Here is a 23,166-nt window from a genome sequence, read left to right as displayed (position 1 = left end):
AGCAAGCACGTGAAAGGACTCGTGATGTAAGATTTCTCCGATAATGACACACAGGTATTGGTCCATCTTACACTGCGTAGTTGAGCTGCATCTCTTGGGACTCCATAGAGAGAAATACACCAAAAAATCTTTTAGTGGTGTGCTGCAGTTTCTTGTCGATTTCTCAAACTCGGGCCTGATTGGCAGAGTGATGTCAGCTGAGACAGACCCGTGGAGGACGTATCAAAAGGACTGGATGGACAGTGATGGTGGCTGAGCTAAGCTTGCTTACAGAGCGAGCTGTGCAAGGCTTGTTGACCTCAAGTCTGCTGGTCTTCACTTTGTTGAGAGAGGCACACAACAGTCAAGAACTTCTCCTGGTGTTCCTGGCGATCCAAATCCCTCCTGCTGACTCGTGCCAATTCAGCTGAGGCCTGGCTGTTGCTGCTGGGTTGAGCCACGCTGCTGCTATCCTGACAGTGCTGGTGGATCCATGAATTGCTTGAGAGTGGATCGAGCTGCTGCCGCCTGCTGACCTGTGAACTGAACTGCCTGTTTCCAGACAGCGCAGATGAGAGTTGCTCCAAAGAATCTTTCTACACAGGTCCACTTTCCCACACACACTCCACCCCCGTAGGTGGTAGGCTAGAAGGGAGGTTAGAACATTTAAGAAACCATCATTAGGCTTTGAAAAGTAGGCTTTGAAAAGAATTAAAGTTACACGGTCCAGAGAAAACTGCCAGAACTCCCCTTCCCCCTCTGCCGCCCTGGGAGGAGGGAAGTTGGGTGCCTTGGCCCATTCTGCACAGAGGTAAACTGAGGGTACTGGAGACTAGCCCCTCAGCAGAATGCAGGCCTAATGGGCACAGATCCCTAGTCTGACCTATGTATGAGTTAAATGCAAAATGACCGCACCAGCCAGCTGTCACCCCCGCCCTCCGCCCTCTGCTCTAGCTCTTCAGCTTTGCCCAACCCCAACCACTTTTCAAGGCCTTCCTTGACTGGGACCAAGAGAGAGAACACATCCTGGGGCACTGCTCCGAGGGACTGCAGCTTCTTCCAACCAGCTCAACCCAGTAGCATGGTTGCCAGGCAGGGAGAGTGACGCCTGCCCGCGGCCCGGTCATTCTTCACGGGCTGTGGCAGCTTGTGTAGATCTGTACTGCTCCCTCCTCCGTCACGATTAGCAGACAGTGGGCGACAAGGGTCGGTCACAGGAGCAGCTGTGGCGGCTGGGGAAGTGCTCATACCCCTAGACAAAAGTAAGGTGCCTGCTTGAGGTGAGTTGGGGAGGGGGAGGGAGGATGGGGGATGTATCACATCATGACACTGTGACCTCTGAACCCACGTGTGGGTGAGCAGGGAAAGGGACCCATGCTCCAGCCCTGGGCAGGGAAGGCTCCCAGAAAGGAAAAACACCTACCATTGGCACCCAGCCTTGCGCCAGGGACCCGACACCATGTGTCCACAGATGGGCTTTTATGAGAGGTGAGCCCTCACAGAGCTGTGAAGGACAGAAAAGAGGCTATCTCTGCCGCAGACCTCCTCTGCTCCTCCAGCTATCGTCCCTCTGGGTAGCTGTTCCTTGTGTGTCCTGTGACTCGTGTGTGCAGTGGTTTGATGCGCTATTGTTCCGAGTGTGGGGTGGTCAGCCCCAGGACATGGCAGGAAGTATGGACAAGCCTAAGGCTTTAGAAGTGCTGGTCAAAGGACCCCCTACTGGCTTCCGAGGAATGGAGGGTTCTAGGAGGGGGCAAGCCTGCCTGGGTAGAGTGTCATCTAGATCCTGGGCTGGCTAGGGCTAGCAGGAGGCAGGCCTGATAGGAGGGAGCACCTAGAAAGGAGTCCCTGTACCCTGCCTCTCCAGCCCCACAGGCCTGCTCCCCAGCCCAGGTCCTCCCCAGCCCAGGGCCCTTTTCTTCTGGGGTTTCTCTATTCCCTAAGCCTGGTTGTCCACAGTGATTTGTGGCCCTGACAAGGTGAATTGTGGGTAAAGCGGCTGTCCAAATGGGGAACAAATTGGAACAGCAGCTCTAGCTGCTGCCATCCATCACAGGGAGAACGGCGGGCCGTGTCGGCAGTGCCACCAGCCTTTGCTCGCCTGCCCCAGAGGCAAAGGAAACAGCCCTCTTCCCTCCTACAATGGGGTAGCCTTGGGGTGGCTGGGGGTTGGGGAGGCACAGGAGAGGCTGAGCTTCCTCAGTCTCAGCATTTCTTGGTCTGTCTGCCCTACTGACCTCACCGCACATTCAGGCATCTCCTGAGATGTTTGTGGCATCAGCAGAAATCAGACATAAACCTAGAATGTGTTATAATTATTATTACCATCGTCTGACTTGGTATCTCAGGCTGGCCTCAAACTCTGGATCCTCCTGCCTCAGCCCCCTGAGTACTTATATTTATATATTATTATATATAATTATATATGTGATATTATATATAATTATATATGTGAGCCGTCATGCCAGATGTCTTCATTTTCTCATTCTTATGAAATACTTAGAATGAAGTTTGTCTAAGCTCATCAGCAACAGCTACTCATCTGGACTTTGTGCCCACCTCTATAACCCCAACTCCGAGGAGACAGAGACAGGAGAATTGCTCAAAGTTCAAGGGCAGCCTGGGCTAAAAAAGACAGCTCTTGTCTCAATAAAAATAAACGAATCAATAGGCTGGAGAAAAGACCCACTGGGTAGAGTGTACAAGCTGTATGAGAATTAGAACCTGAGGTGAGATCCCCAACACACACACATAAAAGAGGTCGGGTGCAACCCCAGTGCTGAGGGGAAGACAGGCTGGGCAGTGGTTGCACACACTTGTATTCACAGCACTTAGGGGGCAGAGGCAGGCGGATCTCTGAGTTTGAGGCCGGCCTGGTCTACAGAGCAAGTTTCAGGACAGCCAGGGCTACACAGAGAAACCCCTGAAACAAAGCAAAAGGATCCCTGGGTTTACTGGCCAGCGAGTCTAGCCATCGGCACTCAAAGGTCCACATACCTGTACGCACACACAATAGAGTTCAATGTTACAAATCTACAACAGCAAATGCTGGACAGCAGACAGCTAGGAACATAGAAGATTCCATTGCCAAATCAATATTGCATGTGGCTCAAACCCCAGCTCCTGAGAGTGGTTCCTCAGAGGCCACCAGCAAGCACAGTGGTAGCCCTGGTCATTCTGTCACTTGTCCTTTGTCTAAGACTGAAGCCCTGGAACTGCAGACAGAGCACTGAGTCTGGGCGTGGGGGTGGGGCGCAGCGCAGCACGTGAGTTCTGCTACCCAGTAAGCCCCAGATGTGAAGCATCAGAGAGGAAGGCAGGACAGAAAGACAGGGAAAGGAGGTGGGAGACAGCTTGGTCTGGGAAGTGTTTCTGATGCGAGCAGAGGGGCCTGCATCTGACCCCTAAACCCAGGTGAAAAGCCAACCAGCCGCAGGGCTGGACAGACACCCGGCCATTGAGAGTACTTGTGGACTGGCTTGGTCCCCAGCAGACCCCAGGTGGCTCACAGCCATAGATGTCTCCAGTTCCACGGATCTCAGTGCCCTCCTCTGTCCTCCACAGGCACCTGCACGCACACAGTGTGCATACAAACAGACAGACAGACCTACAGACCAGGTGGGGGGTAGAGGGAAGAGGAAAACATTTTCAAAGAGAAGGGAAATTATCAGAGCATGGAGAGAAAGGCCCCACAGCCAGGAGTCTTGTCTGAGCCCCTTCTGAGAATCAACAATTCCAGCACAAACATTTGCTGGGTGCCCTATGCTATCTATCTCTTTGGTGCTAACCACCTTTGAGATGTAACAGACACTGGCTGTGTGCTTCTCTGAGAAGCCCTTGCCCAGGCTCTCTCTCCCTCCCCCTCCCCCTCCCCCTCTCCCTCCCCCTCCCCCTCTCCTTCCCCCTCCCCCTCCCCCAGTTTTTTTGTTTGTTTGTTTTTTCAAGACAGGGTTTCTCTGTATAGCCTTGATTGTCCTGGAACTCACTTTGTAGGCCAGGCTGGCCTCAAACTCAGAGACCTGCCTGCCTCTGCCTCCCAAGTGCTGGGATGAAAAGTGTGTGCCACCACCACCTGGCTCTAAGTACCTCTCTTTACTCTCATACTTAAATATGTCTTTAATAAACTCCAAATCTGCGTCACACTGGCTTATCCTGAAATCCTTTTCTGGAGTAATCTGAAGAGTCTGCTTTGGACTGCCATTGTAGTTCAGCAGGTGAAAGCTTGTTGCCAAACCTGGGAACCTAAGTTCAAGCCCAGGCAACCACGTGGAAGGAGAGAACTGAGCCCTGCACGCCATCCTCTGACTTCCACATACACAGTAAATAAGAGTAAAGGGTCTTAAAGATTAAGAAAACTCTTCGGGCTGGGGGCAGCAACATGGGTTCTCAGTTCCGGCTACAGTCGACCTCGGTGTGTGTTTGTGTGTCTCTGTGTGTGTATCTGTGTATCTGGGCTCTCCCTGCAGGCCTCTGTGATTCTCTGCAAAAGTCTCCCCTGAGCCAATCCTCTGGGGCTCTGAGCTGAAAAGATGGTTAAAATATATATAATAATAATAATAATAATAATAATAACTTCCCTCCCAAAGATGCATTCACTGCCTAAACCCAGACCCCATAAATACAACCTACTCAGATAAGGATCTTAAAAAGTCAAGTTCATACTGGATTTCACAAATCTGCCGTAAATGCTGTCAGACACCCTAATTAGAGCTCTGGCTGCCCAGAAATGCTGCTGTGAGTCTAGGCAGCAAGAGACATCACTGCAAGCCAGGAAATGCGGCTGGCTGTTAGCAGCTGAGGAGGCAAGGGGGGACAGCCCTCTAAAGTGTGTGAAGGAGTTCAGAGCCATGCTAACACCCTGATTGCACTTCTGGTCTCCTGAGTCATGAGAGGGTTTTTTTGGTGTTTGGAAACACCGAGGTGGCTATAATTTGTTATTACAGCACTGGGGAAGTAACACGGGCATGAGGGCTAACATCCGCGTCACACCGTGTGCAGAAAGTAGGGAGAAGTTGGGGGGTGCGGATGGGCAGTGCCCTGAAGACACTGGGTGCCTCTAGAGGCAGCCTCTCTACACAGGTCAGTGCTTTCCCCATCAGACCAAAGGGAACTCAGTTCCTGTCACAACTCAAAGTGTCCGACTGACAGCCTCACCTGACAGTGGTGAACATCTGTAATCCCAGCACTCAGAGAAGCTGAGGCAGGAGGATCTCCAGTTTGCAACCAAGCTGAATGCTGGCCAGCCCAGCTTTGAGGTTGATAGTTAATAGTTTGACTGTTTTGCTTTTTCATGTCAAAATCTTTTTTACTTTTCTGTTGTTGTTTGCTAATTTCATATTTATATACAATTAAATTTCCTATTATTAATCTTCTGTTTTGTTCTTGTTTTTATTTGGGGGTTGGGTTTATTTTAGGCAGGGTAGCTGGTCCTTAGGCTCCCTATGTAGCTGAGGATGTCCTTGAACTCCTGAGCCTTCTATCTCTACTTCTCAATCGCTGAGGATACAGGAGTGAGCAACCTCATCCAACGTATTAGGTGCTACAGATGAAAGCCAGGGTCTCAGGCCTGCTAAGCATGGCCTCTACCAACCGGGCCACCCCACCAGTCATGGTTAACCTTGATTGTCAACCTGACGGGATTTAGAATCATGGAAAAGGCGCATCTCTGCTCACATGTTTGAAGGTGTCCTAGAGTTTGCCTGAGGTTGGGAGACCCAACCTGACGGTGAGCTATTCTACCGGTGGGCTGTACTGGAAAAGAAACTGTATAATGGTATTTGTCTCTGTCTTCCTCCTAACAGCCATCCCTACCACAAAGGATGGACACTGTACACTGAAGCCATGGAGAAGATGAACCCCTCATGGCTTCAGCCACCTCTGTCAAGCACTTTGTCTCAGCAATAAGGAAAGTGGAGGAAACAGAGAGACAGCTCAGCGGCCAAGAGCATTTGCTGCTCTTGTAGAGGATGGACTGTGGTTCCCAGGACTTGGGTAGTTCACAGCTCCATAACTCCAGTCCCAGGGGACCCAACACCCTCTTCTGGCCTCTGTGGCCACCCACATATAAGTGAGTGACACACAGGGACATACCTAAAAAAGAAAATCCAGTGTTGTGGCGCAGGCCTTTAATCCCAGCACTCAAGAGGCAGAGGTAGGTGGATCCCTGAGTTCATGGCTAGCCTGGTCTACACAGTGAGTTCCAGGATAGTCAGGGTAATATGGAGGAGGGGATGGAGAGGCAGAGGTGGAGGAGGGGGCGGGGGAGGAGGAGAGGGAGGAGAATAAATCTTTGAAAGAAAAGAATCAGAAAAATCAGATCCCTGACCTCACAATTCAGCTTTCTGTGTCAAGAAAATAACCTGGATTTATACAGACAGTGAGAAAGGAGAGGAACAGTGAATGGGTGACAACAAGCAGTGCGCTCATAAATCATAGCACATCCATACTGGGGACACTGTCATCGTTGCAAGCCATGGTCCCACGCTCATTATAAAATAGTAAGTGAGGAGCTAGCCATTAAATAAATATGCATGCATACAATATGCATATATTTAGGAATGGGATCTCCAAGCTTTGTGCTCAGGAAGGCAAAGCCTCTGCCTCCTTTCCCAAGCAGGTAGCCCCCCCCACTCCGGTGGTAGCCACTCAGTATTATTCCCCTGTGTGCTTTTAAATATTTACTACCTATGTATGCATCCACAAGCACTGCCTAATGCTACGAGTACATTTTTACATCTTAATAAACAGGAGGCGGCTTGGTAGGACCCACGCCTTCTCAGCCAACACCGGTGTGAGCATTTAATCTATCTTGATAACTTGCGTTGTGAGTTCATTAATTTTAACTGCTGTCAAGAATTCCATTTCTGAGAGTGGCCCCCATTTTATTTCCTCTTCCTCTGGCTGGTAAAAGCTGAGATGACTGGCAGTGCTGTTGGCTCTGACATGCCAGATCCCTCGGTTTTCCTTGTGTGCACAAGTGAGGCTGACTCTGGGGATCTGAACCCCAGCACACAGCAGCCAGGGGCCCCTCCTTCCGGGATGACACTTTGGGTTCCTAAGTCAGGGTACTAGGGGAGTGTAGTCCTCTGCTTTGCTTCCCCAGCGGGGTTGACTCTCCAGGTGCTTTCCAGGCTGCTGGGAGGATGCTGTCTCCAGACAAGGATCTGTGGGCCATTCTCCCCCCTGTCCTGTGACAGTGCAGTGCCCTGCACTCTGTCAGGAGAAGCCACCACTAGATACTCAGACCCTGGACCTCACCTCTGATCTAAGCCCGGATGTTCATTGGGACTAAAGGAAGCCTCCTGCCTGGAACTCCCAGGGTGTAGTTCTTGCTCTTCACAGCAGAAGGCAGCAGAGCTGGCGGGGGGTGGGGGCTGGGGATGATGACAGCTCTGGACCCTGAGGTGAGATCGCAAGGCTAACATTGCAGACTGCAGCACATGCAAGCACCTCCAGGGACTCAGGGGAGGAGGATGGCTGACACTGTGTGGTGCAAGCCCAAGACTACAGGGCATCCTGGTTCTGACTCAGATGCAGGTCCGGGAGCTGCCCCTCTCTGATTTTTGGAATGGCAGTATACACTGATCTGTGGGAACTAGGAGGCCCCTAGCAGATTCCTGTCCCCTGGGGTCTGGCACCTCCCTGTCTCAGTGAGCGATGCGGGAGGGTTAAAATGAGAAGCCTGTTCCAGAACAGGTGGCTTATGGGAAAGCTTTGGCCAAATCAATTAATGCTAAAAACCCTTGAGCAAATACGGCCACTTTAATATTTTTTTAAATGTTCTGATTTGGATGGCAAAAGAAATTAAATTAAGAAATGAGACTCCAGGTCAGAGCCCGGCTGCTCTCACTGGTTTTTAATCTCCCATTAAATGATATTTCTTCTGATAGCTTTAGTCAGCTTGTTCAATGTTATGACCCAGGACATGCAACCTGCTGACCCCTCACTCATACACGAGTGTAAGGCATATGAACATGGGTGTAAGGCGTGTGTACATGAGTGTAAGGACATGTGCATGAGTGTAAGGTGTGTGCATGAGTGTAAGGTGTGTGTACTCTTTTTTTGTTTTTGTTTTTGTTTTTTTGTTTTTTTCGAGACAGGGTTTCTCTGTGTAGCCCTGGCTGTCCTGGAACTCACTTTGTAGACCAGGCCGGCCTCGAACTCAGAAATCCGCCTGCCTCTGCCTCCCAAGTGCTGGGATTAAAGACGTGCACCACCACCGCCCGGCGGTGTGTGTGTGTACTCTTATCGTGAGTAAGACATCAGGTTCCTCTGTTGCCCTCCAGCTTACTGCCTTGAGACGGGTTCTCTGGTGAACCGGAAACTCATCAGATGGCCTATGCTAGCTGTGCAGTGAGCTCTCAGAATTCTCCAGTCCTCACCTCGTCAATATCAGAGTTACAAGCACAGCCATGCCTGGCTCTTTGTGAGTATCTGAATCCACACTCAGGCCCTGGTGCATACAGAACAAGTGTCTTGCCCACTGTGCCATCTCCATCCTGTCTGGTGCTCCGTTGCCCCTTGCCTGTGTCTGACACATCACCACTGTCCACTGGGACTGATTTCAGCTCCAGGCACCAGCCTCAGTTTCCCTCTCTGAGAGCCAGGGGATAAGGGAGCCTCTTCTGCTGAGGTCTGGCATCATCTGTGAGCCTTGGGGAGTAGGGGGGACCAAGACTCTGCTTGCTGGTTCTTGGAGACTTGAATTAGTGGGACATTGGCTGGGGCTGAGACATGGCTTCAAGGCATCCATTTGCAGCATGGCTGGCAGCTGGTTACTCAGCAGGCTCTCTGGGCACAAGTGCCGGATCCCATCCCTGCCACCGACAGCTTCTGTGGACACACCACTGCTTGCTGGTGGTCCTCTAATTCATCCCTGGGGAGATGAGAGCCCTCGGCCTGTGGATCCTGAACAATCCCTGCATCCTTTCTGCTTCAGGAAACAAACCTGAGAGCCACAAAAGGATGGGTTCCAAAGGAAGGCTGCCACCGTACTCCTAGCTTCACACCCATGTCGCCCAGCTCTGCCTGGCTGCTGCCTCTCCTTCCCAGGTGAGTCCCAACATCCCCACCTGGCAGATACCTGAAAGAACAGCTTCTGCTTAAAGCCTTGCTACCTGCGATCTGGTTTGGACCCAGGGCTGCCCCCAGCATGTCCACCTCACATTCATTTGTACACCTTGGGTGTCCAAGCCTGCTGCAGAAAGACAAAGAGAAGGAGCTGTGTCCTGGAGCTAAACTGAGAATTATTTTTGGAGACTGGGGACCAAGGTTTACCTTTAGTGGCCCACAGACATGGGCGGCAGCCACAGCCTTCCTTCTGAAGCCTAAATCAAAGTGGTTGGAAGCTGGGCTAGCTCCCAGCAGGGATGCCAGTGGCGCAGCCTTGATGGGGAGAAAGGCATGAGGCTGTAGAGCCAGGGAACACATTTTAAAGTATTGTTGGAGGCTTGGGATGCGGCACAAAGCCTTGGGTTTCATCCCTAGCACTGTATGAACCAGGCATAATGGTACACGCCCACCATCCCAGAGCTCAGGAGGGGACGCAGGAACATTAGAAGTGCAAGAGCATCCTTTGCCCAGGATTCATAAATAGAACTGGGTATGGTGGTCCATGCCCTTAATTCCAACAGAAGTAGGCAGATCTCAGAGGTGGAGGCCAGTCAGGGCTACATAGTGATACCTTGTCTCAAACTAAGTGTTGTGAGAACTGCCAATGGGGTGGCCAAATGCAAGAAGCCTCAGAATTCAGGATGAATTGGGTACTGAGTGGGGGTGGGGCTCTGAGTTCCAAGTAGAGAATCCAGAGACCAGGCCTCACTTCCAAGGAGAGCTCAAGCCAGGTTACCTGGCACAGTATCCCTGCCCCAGCCACACTGGACATCAAAGCCTGCCCTCTCTGCTCCTAAGGGGACTTGGCAAGCTCAGGTGCCCATGTGTGCCCAGTCTGTGTGGAAGAAACAGGGAGGGGGGACACTGAACTCAGAGACTCTCCTAGCTGCAAGGGAGCATGGCAGGTATGTTGGAGGGAGATGGCCGATGCGTAGGACCTGGGAGCTGGGGACCACTGCAGCCTGTGCCCCACTGAGCTTATCACAGGCCCCAGCCTCAGACCTACCTCAAGAGACTGTGAGCATTCTAGTATGCAGGACAGCAAGCCAAACTTGGCAGCCATGCAAGATCCCAGCCAGCCCTGAACCGCCCCCATGCCTGCCTCCACTCCATCCTCGGCTCAGCCCACTTCAGGCCATGTGCTGAGTGTGATGCTTAGAACTTCCCAGCTAGGCAAGCACAAGAAACTCTCTCCTCCAGGTGCCTGACTTCTAGCTGGAAAAGCGCGTAAGTATATGTCTATCTGTGTGTGTGTGTGTGTGTGTGTGTGTGTGTGTGTGTGTGTGTGTGTGTGTGGTGTATGCGTGCATGTGTATATGTGTGTGTACATACAAGTGAGTATGTGCATGTGTATGTATGTGTAAAGGCCAGAGGACAATCGTAGGTGCCTAGCACACAAAAACCACATTAAAAATTGTTATCTTGCCGGGTGGTGGTGGCACACGCCTTTAATCCCAGCACTTGGGAAGCAGAGGCAGGCGGATTTCTGAGTTCGAGGCCAGCCTGGCCTACAGAGTGAGTTCCAGGACAGCCTGGGCTACACAGAGAAACCCTGTCTCGAGAAACCCTGTCTCGAAAAACCAAAAATAAATAAATAAATAAATAAATAAATAAATAAATAAATTGTAATCTTTGTGTGTATAAATGCTTACATGCGCGCAGATGCAGATGCCAGGGGAAGCCAGAAGAGAATGGGGAATCTCCTCTAGCCGGAGTTACAGATGATTTTGAGCGACTTGATGTCGGTGAAAGTTTACTTGATTGCTCTGCAGGAGCCACAAGCATTTTTAACCACTAAGCATCTTTTCAGCCCTCCATCATCTTTTGAAAACATGATTTTATGTGTATGAGTGTTTTGCCTGCACATGTGTATGTGCACCACATGAGTTCAAGAGCCTGCAAAGACCAGAAGAGGGTGTCAGATCCCCTGAAACTACAGTATAGATAGTTGAGTTGTGAGTTATCTTGTGAGTGCCAGGGAAACAAACCCAGTTCCTCTGAAAGAGCAGCAAGTGCTCTAGACAGCTGTGCACTCTCCACACACACACCCTTTTAAGACAAGTCCCCCACCCCCCACTCCCCTCACCCCTCACTGGCCCGGAGCTCACTAGATAGGCTAGGCTGACTGGTTAGCAAGTCTGTCTGCTCCCTGGGTTGGTTGTTTGGTTTTATGTCAGAACTGGGATTATAACACAGCCTGGATTCTCTTTCTATGAATCCTTCATGCACGTTGCATACATTTTACTACCTCCCCAGCCTGGAAATCTGTGTTGACAGAGAAAATATATACTATGAGAATAACTATCACTCTAGCTTTGGCATGATCAAGGGTAGAAAGACAAGCTAAATGCAACAGAGAAAACCACAGAACGAGGGAGGGAGTAGGGAGGAGAGCAGGCAGAAAGTCCTTCCAGGGAGATTTGACCAGGCCTGCATGAAGCCAGAAGCTTGCTATGGGCTCAGCCAGCAGTAGGCGCAAAGGCCTCTGGTCAGGAGTGACTGCGGGATGGTCCAGAGCTCAGCATGAGAGGCTGAGGGAGGGGCAGGGGACAAGGACTGGGAGGCAAGGACCTGGCCATGGTCACACAGCTAGAGTGAGGGGGAGCCGAGTGGACAGATGGGGTCTTCACAGGAGCAAATGGTCAGGCGAGGCACGGGTGCTGGCTAGGAGGCTGCTGGACTCTCACAGCGGGTGCGGGCAGTTGGGTGGGAAGGGTAGTGATGGGAGTGCGGGTATATTTAGAAGGTGGAGCTGACAAGTTCTGTTGACAGTCTGGCTTTGCAAAGCGTCTGTTGCTACATAACAAACCACCCCCAGTCGTTGGTGGCTTAAAATGACCACAGTTCTGCCCAGGAATCTGCAGGTTCAGGCAGGCTCTGCTCCACTCCACGTGACATCAGGGGTCTCTCTGGAGGTAGCCACCCTTCCAGAGCTGGCTGCCCACATGCTGCAGGCATGGGCAGATGGTGCTTAGCCTGCCTGGGATCTGCCAGCCTGGTCCCTCGTCACTGGATGTGTTCCTTGAGTATTTCATGCCACAGTAGGTGACTTCCAACAAGTATCCCAGGAAACCAGGGGCAATGGCAAGGCTTCCTTCCTGTGGCCATGTTTTGAAACTCTGGGAACATGGCCCCCACCACCTCCTTTTGATGCAGAGATTCATCAAAATGTGCTGGGCTAGGGGCAGAGCCTATGTCCCACCATTCAGCAGGAAGGCTTGCCTTGGGTGTAAGGGGCGACACTAATGGCCAACTGTAGGACTCTCACCCAGTCACGTCACCTGCAGCTGTCACCGTAGCCTCCACAGACAGCTATGCAACTTGGTCCAATCCCATCTCCCTCTCTGGGAAGGGACCTGCCTGCTCTTCTTGTCGCTAATAGCTTTGTGTTAGAAGACAGTTGTTCCTTCTGGTCCTGAGTACTTCCTTCAGAGAGGCCAAGACCTCTGTCCTGCCTGTGGCTATTCTCACTCAGAACCTCCTGAGAGGCCCTTGGACGCCTGTGCTTGGAGGGCACCGCAGAGAGGGGTCCAGGCTGTCCCCGAGACCCTGACCTGTTCTCCTGCTACTCCTGGCCTGACACCAAGCCGGAGCTCCTCAGGGTGGCCTCACTCTGGAAAGGGGTGGCTGCTAGACCAGCCCACTAATGCCTGGGTATGTTTTCCAGATTTCTTTGAGCCTACATTTATCAGGGCATAATCAAACGTCAGCAAACCCCAGAGGCATCAGCCCGGCCCCACCCTGCCACCACCACAGCACTGTTGCTATGCCAAGCAGCTCTGGGAGGGGACTCTGACATGCCTGACACAGAAGAGGGCAGGGGTGGGGTTGCAGCTGGTGGCTCTGAGCACCTAGCTCCCACCGCAGTTAGACCAGTGTCCTGCACACACTCACCCAGGGATGACAGAAGTTATCCAACCCCCACAATATTAGGAAAACACACCTCTCTGGAGAAGATTCAAGAAAAATTCAACCGGCACAAACTCTCACCAGTGTCCATGGAAGGCCCATGTGGGACAGTTCTCAGGTAGAGTGGGAGGGGGGTGGTGCAGATCAAAGTTCTGGGGCTGACTAGACCTGGGGCTGGCTAGGTAACCAGGATGGTAAGATACCTGGCTGGAGGGTCACTATGTGGGGTCATAAGCAACAGTCATGTCACATGAATGCCTATGTCACCTTTAGGAGCTGGCCTCTGGGGCCAGAGTACTCCAGCGCAGGAGCCTGTGGCCTGGGGAAAGTTCCTTTACTTCTCTAGGTCTCTGCTTGCCCATCTATAAAACAGGGAGAGGACAGGAAAGCGGAAGGGGGAGGGTACCCTTACTCTAAGAGAGTCAGGGGAGGCATTCAAAAGAGAGCCCAGATTGGGCCTGGCTCAGTGGTAGAGCACTCTTCCAGAATCCACTAGCGAGGGGCTGGAGATGTGGCTCAGCAGTAGAGAGCTTGCCTTGCACACACAAGATCCTGATACGTTCAGTCCTCAGCCACACAAAAAGGGATGGGGGAGAAGAGCCAAAAGTGTCAATAAAGGAACTAGGAAGGTGAGAGATTTTAAAGGAACCCCAACGTGGAGGTGGCCAGGACATGGAAGCTATGAGGGGAGTCAGGGCTGAGGGCCAGGAGGGGATGGGTCAGGTGGCCCCCAGGAACTACAGCACCTCTCTGTTCATCCTCAGCTCCATGTCACTAGGGAGAAATGACATTCTGGCTGTAACCCTTCTGGGATGCATCTTGCCTTTCATTTATGGAGAATAAACAAAAAAGGGACTTGGAGAAGCACCATGAACACGGGGGATTTGGGTTTTGCTTTTGTTTCTTAAGTAATTGCAACAAAAATACCACCAGTGGGAATGTCAAGGCCATCAGGGTGTGTAAGTAATGGCCTAGCTGCTTCATCAGCCTCTTTGTCTCTCCAGGGCCCTGGGACGGTCCCCTGCTATGATCCACATGAACCCCAGGCTAGAACACGGGGTTATTTTCATCCCGTTCCAAGACCACTAGACCTGTTCATTGACCTGCACTTCCTCAGCTATTCATGCTGTTAAGGCGCCCAGAGCTGGTCGGGTGAGACCTGGAGATCTCTAGAAAGAAAGCCTGTCTGGACTGCTTTGCGGGGCTGGATGCTATCTGAGTTTAAAGCTTTCCTTTTTTATGATTAGTGACACAAGTATCTCCTGGTCAGGTAAGCCTGGCAGTAGGGAGGGGACAGGGGGCTTAGAACAGTGTACATGTACCAGGAAGGGCCAAGGTTGGCACCAGGGGCCCTCTGTGTAGCTTCAGCCTATGGTGCAATGAGCAGGGACTCAAATGGGGCAGCTCACTGGTAGAGCACTTGCCTCCCATGTTCAAAGCCCTGCATTTCACCCACAGCACTGCAAACAGGAAGTCTCTGACCCTTCAATGTCTGCTGAGTTCAGGCTAGACACTGGGCATGGGATGAGGGAGATGAGTCTGCCCTCCCCCCCAGGCCTAAACGCCCTCCTTCTCCCCGTCTCTCCCTCCCTCTCATGTGGCTATAGGTATCGTCACCAAAATGCAACACAGAGACCTCTTTTTTTAAAAAAATATTTATTTTATGTATATGGGTATACTGTAGCTGTCTTCAGACACACCAGAAGAGGGCATCAGACCCCATTACAGATGGTTGTGAGCCACCATGTGGCTGCTGGAAATTTAACTCAGGACCTCTGGAAGAGCAGCCAGTGCTCTTAACCACTGAGCCATCTCTCCAGCCCCCAGACAAGGAAGCCCCTTGTCTTAGCTGGTGTTCCTCGTGCTGTGATAAAAGACTGTGGCCAAAAGCAACTTGGGGACAAAGGAATGTATTTCAGCTGACACCACCCAGGTCACAGCCCATCAGGGAATGAAATTAGGGCAGGAACTGAAGCAGACACCAGAGAGAAACAGAGGACAGCTGCTCATTAGTTTGCTCTTCCTGGCTTGCCCAGTTTGCTTTCTTAGACATCCCAAGGCCACCTGCCCAGGGCTGCCACCACCCACAGTGTGCTGGGCCCTCCCACCGTCATTAATCAAGAAAATGCCCTCAGACAATGCCAATCTGATGTAGTCATTTTCTCATTGAGGAATCCCTTCCTAGATATCGCTAGGTCTGTGTCAAGTTGACAAAAGCCAGCCAACACACACTCCAAGTCCCTTATCCGCTGTCTTCCCCTGCCCCAGCCACCTGCAGCTCACACCCCCATCCATGGCACATCACGCCTGTGATTGGTCTGGTCTCTGTCTAGAAGTGGGAAGTACTTCAGCACCCAGCATTGGGCTGGACCTTGGGAAACGCCTGCTTCTGCTTCTCAGCAGGAGCCTGCAGGGCTCAGCCTAGAGAGCTCAGACCTCACCCTACTTCTCCTCACCAGGTACTTTAGTTGGTGTTCATGTGGTGTGTGTGCGTGTGTGCCTGTGCGTGCGTGTGTGTGTGTGTGTGTGTGTGTGTGTGTGTGTGTGTGTGTGTGTGTTGCGCATTTCCCCAGCAGAACGGAAACTCCAACAGGCTGGCTGTTTATGCCAGTTCTCTTGGCCGACGTACACCCAGCATCTGGAAGCATGCCCAGCAGAGAGAAGGCGCCTAATGGACGTTTGTTACAATTCTCTCCTGAGAGTGTAGTTCTGAGGTAGATTTTTGTTCCTCGGCCTTAATGCACAAAACGGGAAGCACTTGATGGGAAGTGGTTGGTTCTGCATGGCAAGCACGGGGCATGATGGCATACACAAGACTTGGCTCAGTCTCTCAGAACATCAAAAGAAAAAAAGCTTGAATGGTAGAATGAAAGTCTTTGATAATATTTGGGGGTCTCAGTCCTTCCTCTTTGAAAATTGATGCTGTCCCCCCTAAAGAGTCTCTTTGTCCACAACGTGAACTAAGGTAGCTCCAAACACAGCTGTAGGGAAGAATGCTGTTTTATTTTAGCTGGTGAGTCTTGCTTGAAAAATCAGAGATGACACCCCTCCCCGTCAAGCTAAAGTCTCCCTATGCACCTCCGGCTGGCCCGGAACTTGCTATGTCGAACAGGTAGGCCTTAAATTCACACAGCTCTGCCGCTTCTGACTTTTAATTTTGGGATTTAAAGGCAAGCATGTGCCATCAAACCAGGCTGAGAGGCTGGCCTCAAGCTCCCTGTGTGGCCAAGAATAATGCATCTTTGATCCTTCTCTGCCCAGCACCATCACGCCTGCTCTGTGTGTTCTGGGGGAACCCAGCATGCTAGGCAAGCATTCTACCCAAAAAAGCTACAACCCCAGCCTTCCAAATCAAGTCACTGTCTTCAAGAACCCTGCCCTCTACCCCGGGCAGAGGCAGCTTCCACCTCCCCACCCCACCCCCAACCCCTCGGCCAACCGAGAGCGGCAGGAAAGAGCCCAGGAAATTAGCTGACTTGGGGGCTCTGGTCTAATACATTATGTGGGGTCTATGACAGCACTCCTACTTTGGGGAAAGCCCTGGCTGAGCCCTTGAGATGGAGCTGGGTCTGTCTGGGGACCTCAAGTGGCCTCACCCTGAGCCTTGTTTGAAGACTAAACTGGAATCAGCCTGCGGGCTGTGGCTAGGAGCCTGCCTTGGTAAGGAGTGCAGATGCTGCTGGAGGGACAGGGCCTTCTTAGAAGAATCTGGCACCAAAGCGAAGCTCCTGGCCTTGCCCAGGCTCCAGCTGGGGAGCCAGTGGGTGGGGCTTCCACTCCGCTTATCCACTTAGGTCTTGTCAGGGACTTTATACAGCGGGGGAGGGGGGATATTCTCATAGTAATTTCTAACGTTTGAAAAGAAAGCCAGCACTTCATGCATGATGTGAATGGCAATTATCTATTCAACATAACAAGCATGCATTGTGTGCCTACTGTGTGCAGAGCAAAATTTTAAATGAATCAGATAGTCTCCATTGTCTGGGCACTTAAGAACCACCGTTGGGAAGCAGGACAGATAAAACAGCCTTAATAGATGGGTGGCCGAGCTGGCTCGGAAGTGTTTACAGGTACAATGGGAACACAGGTGGCGATTAATTCCACCTGAGGAATCGGGGAAAGGCAGCCAGAGGGAAGGCGGCATTTCCCATCAGCCTTGAAGGACCCCAGCCAAAGGAACAGTGGGAACAGAGCCTGAGGAAAAGCTGTGGGTGCGGTTTTTTGAGGAACTGGACCAAAAGCCTGGGGTGCTGTGGCCTTGAGGCTAGGAGAAAGAGATGGAAGGCCCTGGAGGCAAGCCAAGAAAGGCAGGTGGTGACTCTCTGAGCAACTGTGGCTGTGCACAGAGCCCTTCAAATCTTGAAGTGGAAATAGGAGCCCCGTGAGTGCATCAGGAGGACTGCTTGGACCCCGGCCAGTAGCACAAGCCTCTCATCACAGCATCCAGAGGGCAGACGTAGGAGGACCTTGAGCTAAGGCAGTTAGGGCTGCATAGCCAAGACCCTGTTTTAAAAACCAAATGGACCAGATGTGGTAACACACCCTGTAATCCCAGCGTTTGGGGGTGGAGGCAGGAGGATCAAGTGTTCAAAGCATCTTCTACTCTATGGTGAGTTTGAGGCTGTAGGCAACCACTGACTCACAAACAGTAAATAAGGCTGTGGAGGATGTACAAGCAAATGGGACCAGGAGGAGGAAGGGACAACTTTCCTCAGGTTATGTGGTCCTGGGTTAGGGACAGTGGGAAAGAGGAGAACAAGCTTGTATAAAGCTGGGCCTGGAGGGGAGGACCTAAAAGATCTGGTCCCTCTTTGTCCACAGGCTGTATCTCTGATCCTGCCTCTTGGCTGCAGCTGATTGGTCCACATCCAGACCAGAGATCCAGCCAGGTGGAGCTGCTGGGGTTCTGTTGGAAACATGCTCTGGCAGGCCTGCGCGATGTGCAGATAGTTAAAGCTTCCCCGGCCCGGCCTCTCGGGCTAGCACAGTCTGGATGCTCAATCCAGAAGATCTGGGAGGCCCAGAAGGGAAGAAGATGTAGTGTAATCTGTTAGGAATAAGTTTGGAGTTGCAAAGAAAGAGGCCACTACTTGTAGTTAGAATTCTGGGATTTTGGTTTCTTTAGAAAACACACATACAGGAGTATTATAGGAATGCGTTTTTGTTTTAATCGCAGGTATTTGGGGTCTGGGGCTGCTTCAGACTGTCTGCAGCAGCTGACTATGATTTGCCTCAGGCTCTAGCAGAGGCGTGGTTTTGCCAACTGCAGATAGTTTCTGCGTTTGTGTGACATTTGGAATTCTGGGAACTTTTCAGAGGGTATATAGATGCTAGAACCTGGAGAAGCAGGGTAGGTGGTGTTCAGGTGTTGGGGGGGGGGCGTGTAGTCATGCTCAAAAAAGAGACAAAAGGAAAGAATTCTCTCTCTCTCTCTCCCTCTCTCTCTCTCTCTCTCCCTCCTATCCTTCTTTCTCCCCTATCTAGTGATAGGGGGTCAAACTAGGGACATAAAAGGTGGAAAAAAGAAGAACCCACAAAGTAGCATAGGCCAGCTACAACTACTGCAACTGAAGTGTCCAGGCAAGGCACAGATTACTCTTGATCAGCAAGGTCCAATTGGAAGATGGAACACAGAGACTGGAAAGGCAGTAAGTTTTATTTTCCATTTGGCTGGTCTAAAAGGAATTGGCACACAGGAAGTGGAGGGGAGGAGGTCACTGCTCTGGGTCATCCGATCCCTGGAACGCAGCAGGAGCCTACATATAAACAGAGTTTGCTGCATGAGGGGTTTAAACATTGGCATAAAACAAAGAGATTTTAATTCTTTGTCCTAAACAAAAAGCGTACAGTATCTGATAGAAAAGCCTCATCCCACGTAATCCAAGGGGCTTCGCAGAAGAGAGAGGTGAATTTGAGGCAGAAGCCAAGGTGGGGACAGAGGACCAGGCAAGCCCAGAAATGCCTTTGAACCCTCAAAGAAGGAGTCACCTCAAGCAGTCCTGCCCTCACAGAAGGGGTTCTAACTCACCTTCTTGGGGCCAGGACTCGAGGCAGGGAGTGAGCTCTAAAGACTTTTTGTTTGTTTTACACCAGCTGCAAAATTAGTTTATAAAAGAAACCAGTTTGCAAAGAATTGGAACCTGCCCCCACCCCACACACGACACCCTGCAGTCACTCACCAAGGCCGAGGCTGGGAACAGAGCGAGCCGGCTCTGGAAAGCCAGCGCATGCAAATACATGCAAATGTGAAAGGAAGTCTGTGCATAATGCAAATGACCCATGAACTGTGTGGGAGCTGTGGGGCGGCTAACCGTGCTACTTTCAACCCACTTCCCTTGGAAGTGTACCTCCCCTCCCATGCCAACCCCACAATCACAGGGGTTCTCTGTGTAGCCCTGGCTGTTCTGGAACTTGCTCTGTAGACCAGGCTGGTCTTGAACTTAGAGATCCACCTGCTTTTGCCCTCCTAGTGCTGGGATTAAAGGTGGTGGTGCCTGGCTAAAGATTTATTTATGTATTTTCTGTACCTGGGTATTATGTACATGTTTATGTGTATACGTTTGCACACCGGAAGAGGGCATTGAATCCCATGGGACCACAATTATAGAGAGTTGTGAGTCGCCATGTAGGTGCTGGGAATTGAACTCAGGAGCCCTGGAAGAACAGCCAGTGCTCTAACCACTGAGCAATCCCTCCAGCCCCCTCTTTTTTCCTTCTCGTTATCCATTCAACTGCTTTCTCCAGGACATAAGAATTTGGAAATAATCCCAACCACACATTCCCCCCACCCCCAACCCCACTATCTATCTGTATCAACCTGGCCTAGGGGCCCAGCAAACAAATTAACCCAGAGAACCGAGCAACTCACCATGAGTCACACAGACAATATGTGGCTTTGCAGGAGCCCAATTCTAGGCCTGTTTCCCCAAGGGTGGTGGCCAGGGCTGGGCAGCTTCTCGTGGTGAAATCTCCTTGCCTTCTTGGGATCACAATAGTGACTGGGAGCCTTCAAGGACTCTGGACTCTGTAGGCCTAGTGAAGATGCTCCAGCAGGGGTGAGTGAGGAGGGGGCTGAGGTAGGGATGAGTAACGTGTGGCCTCTCCGTCTCGGGCCTTGGCTGCCAGCTATCTCCCCAATCTTCCCTGACTCACCCCCAGACCGTCAGCTTGTGTCACCCAGGCTAGCCTGAAGATATAGAGACCCTGTGGCTAGGCTGGGAAATAAATGTCAACCTCCTGGGATGGAGATCCAGTGGGAGCGGCCATAACGACCGCAGCACCCAGACCTGCAGACCACCCATGTGGTGTTAGGTGGGGGTAAGCACCTTGCAGAAGTGGGACTTGGTGCCTCAAGTTAAAAGTGACCCATTCTGTTGACAGCTCCTGGCTTCAGTAGCCAGTGCCCCAGATTGGTGACAGCCCTGGGCTTCAGTAGCCAGTGTCCCAGAGTGGTAACAGCCCCTGGCTTCAGGAACCACTGCCCCATTGTGGTGACAGCCCCTGGCTTCAGGAACCACTGCCCCATTGTGGTGACAGCCCCTGGCTTCAGGAGCCACAGCTACATTGCTCCTTGGCTTTGCACTCCCCTCTCCACCACACTGGATTCTCTGTCCTCTGAGTGTCCCACGCTCCCACCTCACAGCCTTCCCCTCCTTTCCACATCCTCTGCTCTCTTCTTTCTCTCTATGCTGCTCTTCATTAAACAGCTCTTCCTCCAGGCTCCTCTGTCTACACACACCTGGTGGCCCCTTCCTCCAGGCTCCTCTGTCTACACACACCTGGTGGCGTTCTCTACCTCCCTACCTCTCCTCTGGACCTCTTGAACTGTCTAGGAGATCAGTGACTCTGGGAGAAGAAAGGGGAGACCAACTGAAGGTGTCTGTGCCTCCCCACAGGAACCAAACCGTGATGAGCTGAAGCCTAGCGCCAGCAGTGCCCGTCCTGCATTGAAGGGACCCAAGAGAGCAGCCCTCCTCTCCTCCTTGTTCCCGAAGCCTGAAGAACGCGTGTCACCTGCTAATGGGACCCGGCAGGTGGAACTAGATCACAGGTTGAAATGAAGATGTCAGACTGCAAAGCAGGGGACAGTAACCAGACCTGGCAGGTGCTCAGCCAGCCGGTCCCCTTGACACCCCCACTCTACCACCCCACCACACACGCTAAGCTCCCGTCTCCCAGGAGCCTCTGCTCACTGCTCTGTTTCCCTCTATCTGAAGCTCCTAAAGGAATTCAGAATTGTCACAGATGCACTAACTAAACACCAGGCTGGAGCCACTGATCCATCTTGCCAAACCAGGCTTATGTTTTTCAAAATAGTTCTTAATGGAGAATTTCAAAAACAGAGGAATGGGGCTGGAGAAGTGACTTCTGGGTTAAAAGCAGACCCTGTTCTTGCAGAGGGCCTAAATTCAGTTCCTAGCACTTACCGTGTGTCTCACAAATGCATGAGCATGTCCAGGGGCATCTGACGCACAAGCCCATACCCACAAGTGTATACAGAATTAAAAATTGTAGTGGCGCACACCTTTAGTCCCAGCGTCCAAGAGACAGAAGCAGGCAGATCTCTGAGTTCAAAGCCAGCCTGGTCTATAGAATGAGTTCCAAGACAGCCAGAGCTACATGGTGAGATCCTGTCTTAAGTTGCCCCCACATTTTCTTAAAAAACATCTTAAAACAAACAACAGAACAGAACAGTACAGGAACTCACAATCTAATGAACCTGAAGGTGGTCACTGCCCGACACCTACAGCGTCTGCGTGGCCCCACCCTCCTGGTTATTCTGAAGCAGATTCCAGCAATGCACCATCTCTCCTACCGATGTTTCAGTGCTGTGTTTGTCACTGTGGCTGTGACAAACACCTGACAGAAGTTGCTCAAGAGCTACAGTGGGGAAGGCACAGCTCAGGAATGTTAAGCAGTTGGTCACATCACAACCACAGTCAGTAAGGGATGAAGAGAGGGATGAAGGCCAGGGCTCACCCACTTTCTCCTTTTTTTGTATTCAGTCAGCACCTCAGCCCATGGGGTGGCCACAAACACTTTCAGGTGGGTCTTCTCTGCTCAGTTAATGATCTCTGGAAGCAGCCTTAGAGACAAACCCAGGTGATATAAATCCAGTCAGGCTGACTGTGAAGATTAAACATCCACGATGTCTCTAAAAGATAAGAGCTCGGTTTAAAATGTATTACATCCATTTATCATGTGTATAAATGCATGCTGTACACTGCGGCCCTGTGAGACGCTGTCTCTCAGCACCCTGCTCTATGCCCTACCTGCCTCCTCCTCTAGGAACCCCTACCCCGACCCTGGAGCCACCTGCCCCTGAAGGCCCCTGACCTCTGTCCTCCAAACCCGATGCCAGTTGTTTGTCCTCCTTGCAAGGTAGCAGTAGGTTCAGAGCCATCCTCTTGCTGGGCTGCCCCCAGACTGACTCCCGTCTTCTTGTAGTGGGATTTTTTTTTTGTTACTTTAAAAACCCAAAAAATGTTATGTGAATATGTTTTTGTTTTAATCCCAGGTTTGGGATATGGGACTGCTTCCGTTTGTCTGCAACCGATGACTACGATTGTCTCGTGCTCTAGGAGGGGCGTGAATCTTGCCAGCTGCAGATAGTTTAATTCTGGGGACTCTGGAGAAGGACTAAATGTCAAAGTCTTGAGAGGGGTGGGAGGTGCTCCAAAAGGAGGAGAAGGAGGAGGAAGTGGTGGCGGAGGCTGCTGCTCCCTCATGCTGCTCCTGGTTGCTGTTGTTGCGGTTTGATGGGAAGAAGTTGGAAATAGCCTAAAGATAAAGACTGGACTGGCCCAAAGGAACTCTACACCCCTAACCAGCAGGAAGTGGCCTATAGAAGTCTGTGGCCCCTTTTCCCTCTAGTCTCCTCTCTCTCCTGTCTAGTGTTGGGAGTTTGGAAGGGAGGTACAGATGTAAGAACCGAGAAAAACAGTAAAACAAATATGCCAACATACTCCGACTTGGGTTTTTTTGTTTGTTAGCTTGCTTTGGTTTGATACAGGGTCTTATAATGTTTCTTGGCTAACTTGGAACTATGTAGACAAGTCCTGACTTTGAACTCACAGAGATCCTCCTGCCTCTGAAGGCTCTCTGCCCGGAGTGTGTACCACCACACACAACTTCTAACTTGTTTTTCTAAAACCACGAGCCACTCAT

General features: G+C 51.4%; 1 long non-coding RNA gene across 1 annotated transcript; it reads left to right on the top strand.

Moving 5' to 3' along the window:
• Positions 1–9,965: 9,965 nt before the first annotated feature.
• Positions 9,966–22,957, top strand: 9630028I04Rik (RIKEN cDNA 9630028I04 gene). Its single transcript, NR_131118.1, has 3 exons — positions 9,966–10,317; positions 18,484–18,647; positions 20,895–22,957. It is a non-coding gene; the product is annotated as an RIKEN cDNA 9630028I04 gene (long non-coding RNA).
• The last annotated feature ends 209 nt before the right edge of the window (positions 22,958–23,166 follow it).

This window comes from Mus musculus, chromosome 17 (assembly GCF_000001635.26).
Source record: "Mus musculus strain C57BL/6J chromosome 17, GRCm38.p6 C57BL/6J".
Taxonomy (NCBI): domain Eukaryota; kingdom Metazoa; phylum Chordata; class Mammalia; order Rodentia; family Muridae; genus Mus; species Mus musculus.
This window is presented reverse-complemented; position numbering and strand designations above follow the sequence as displayed.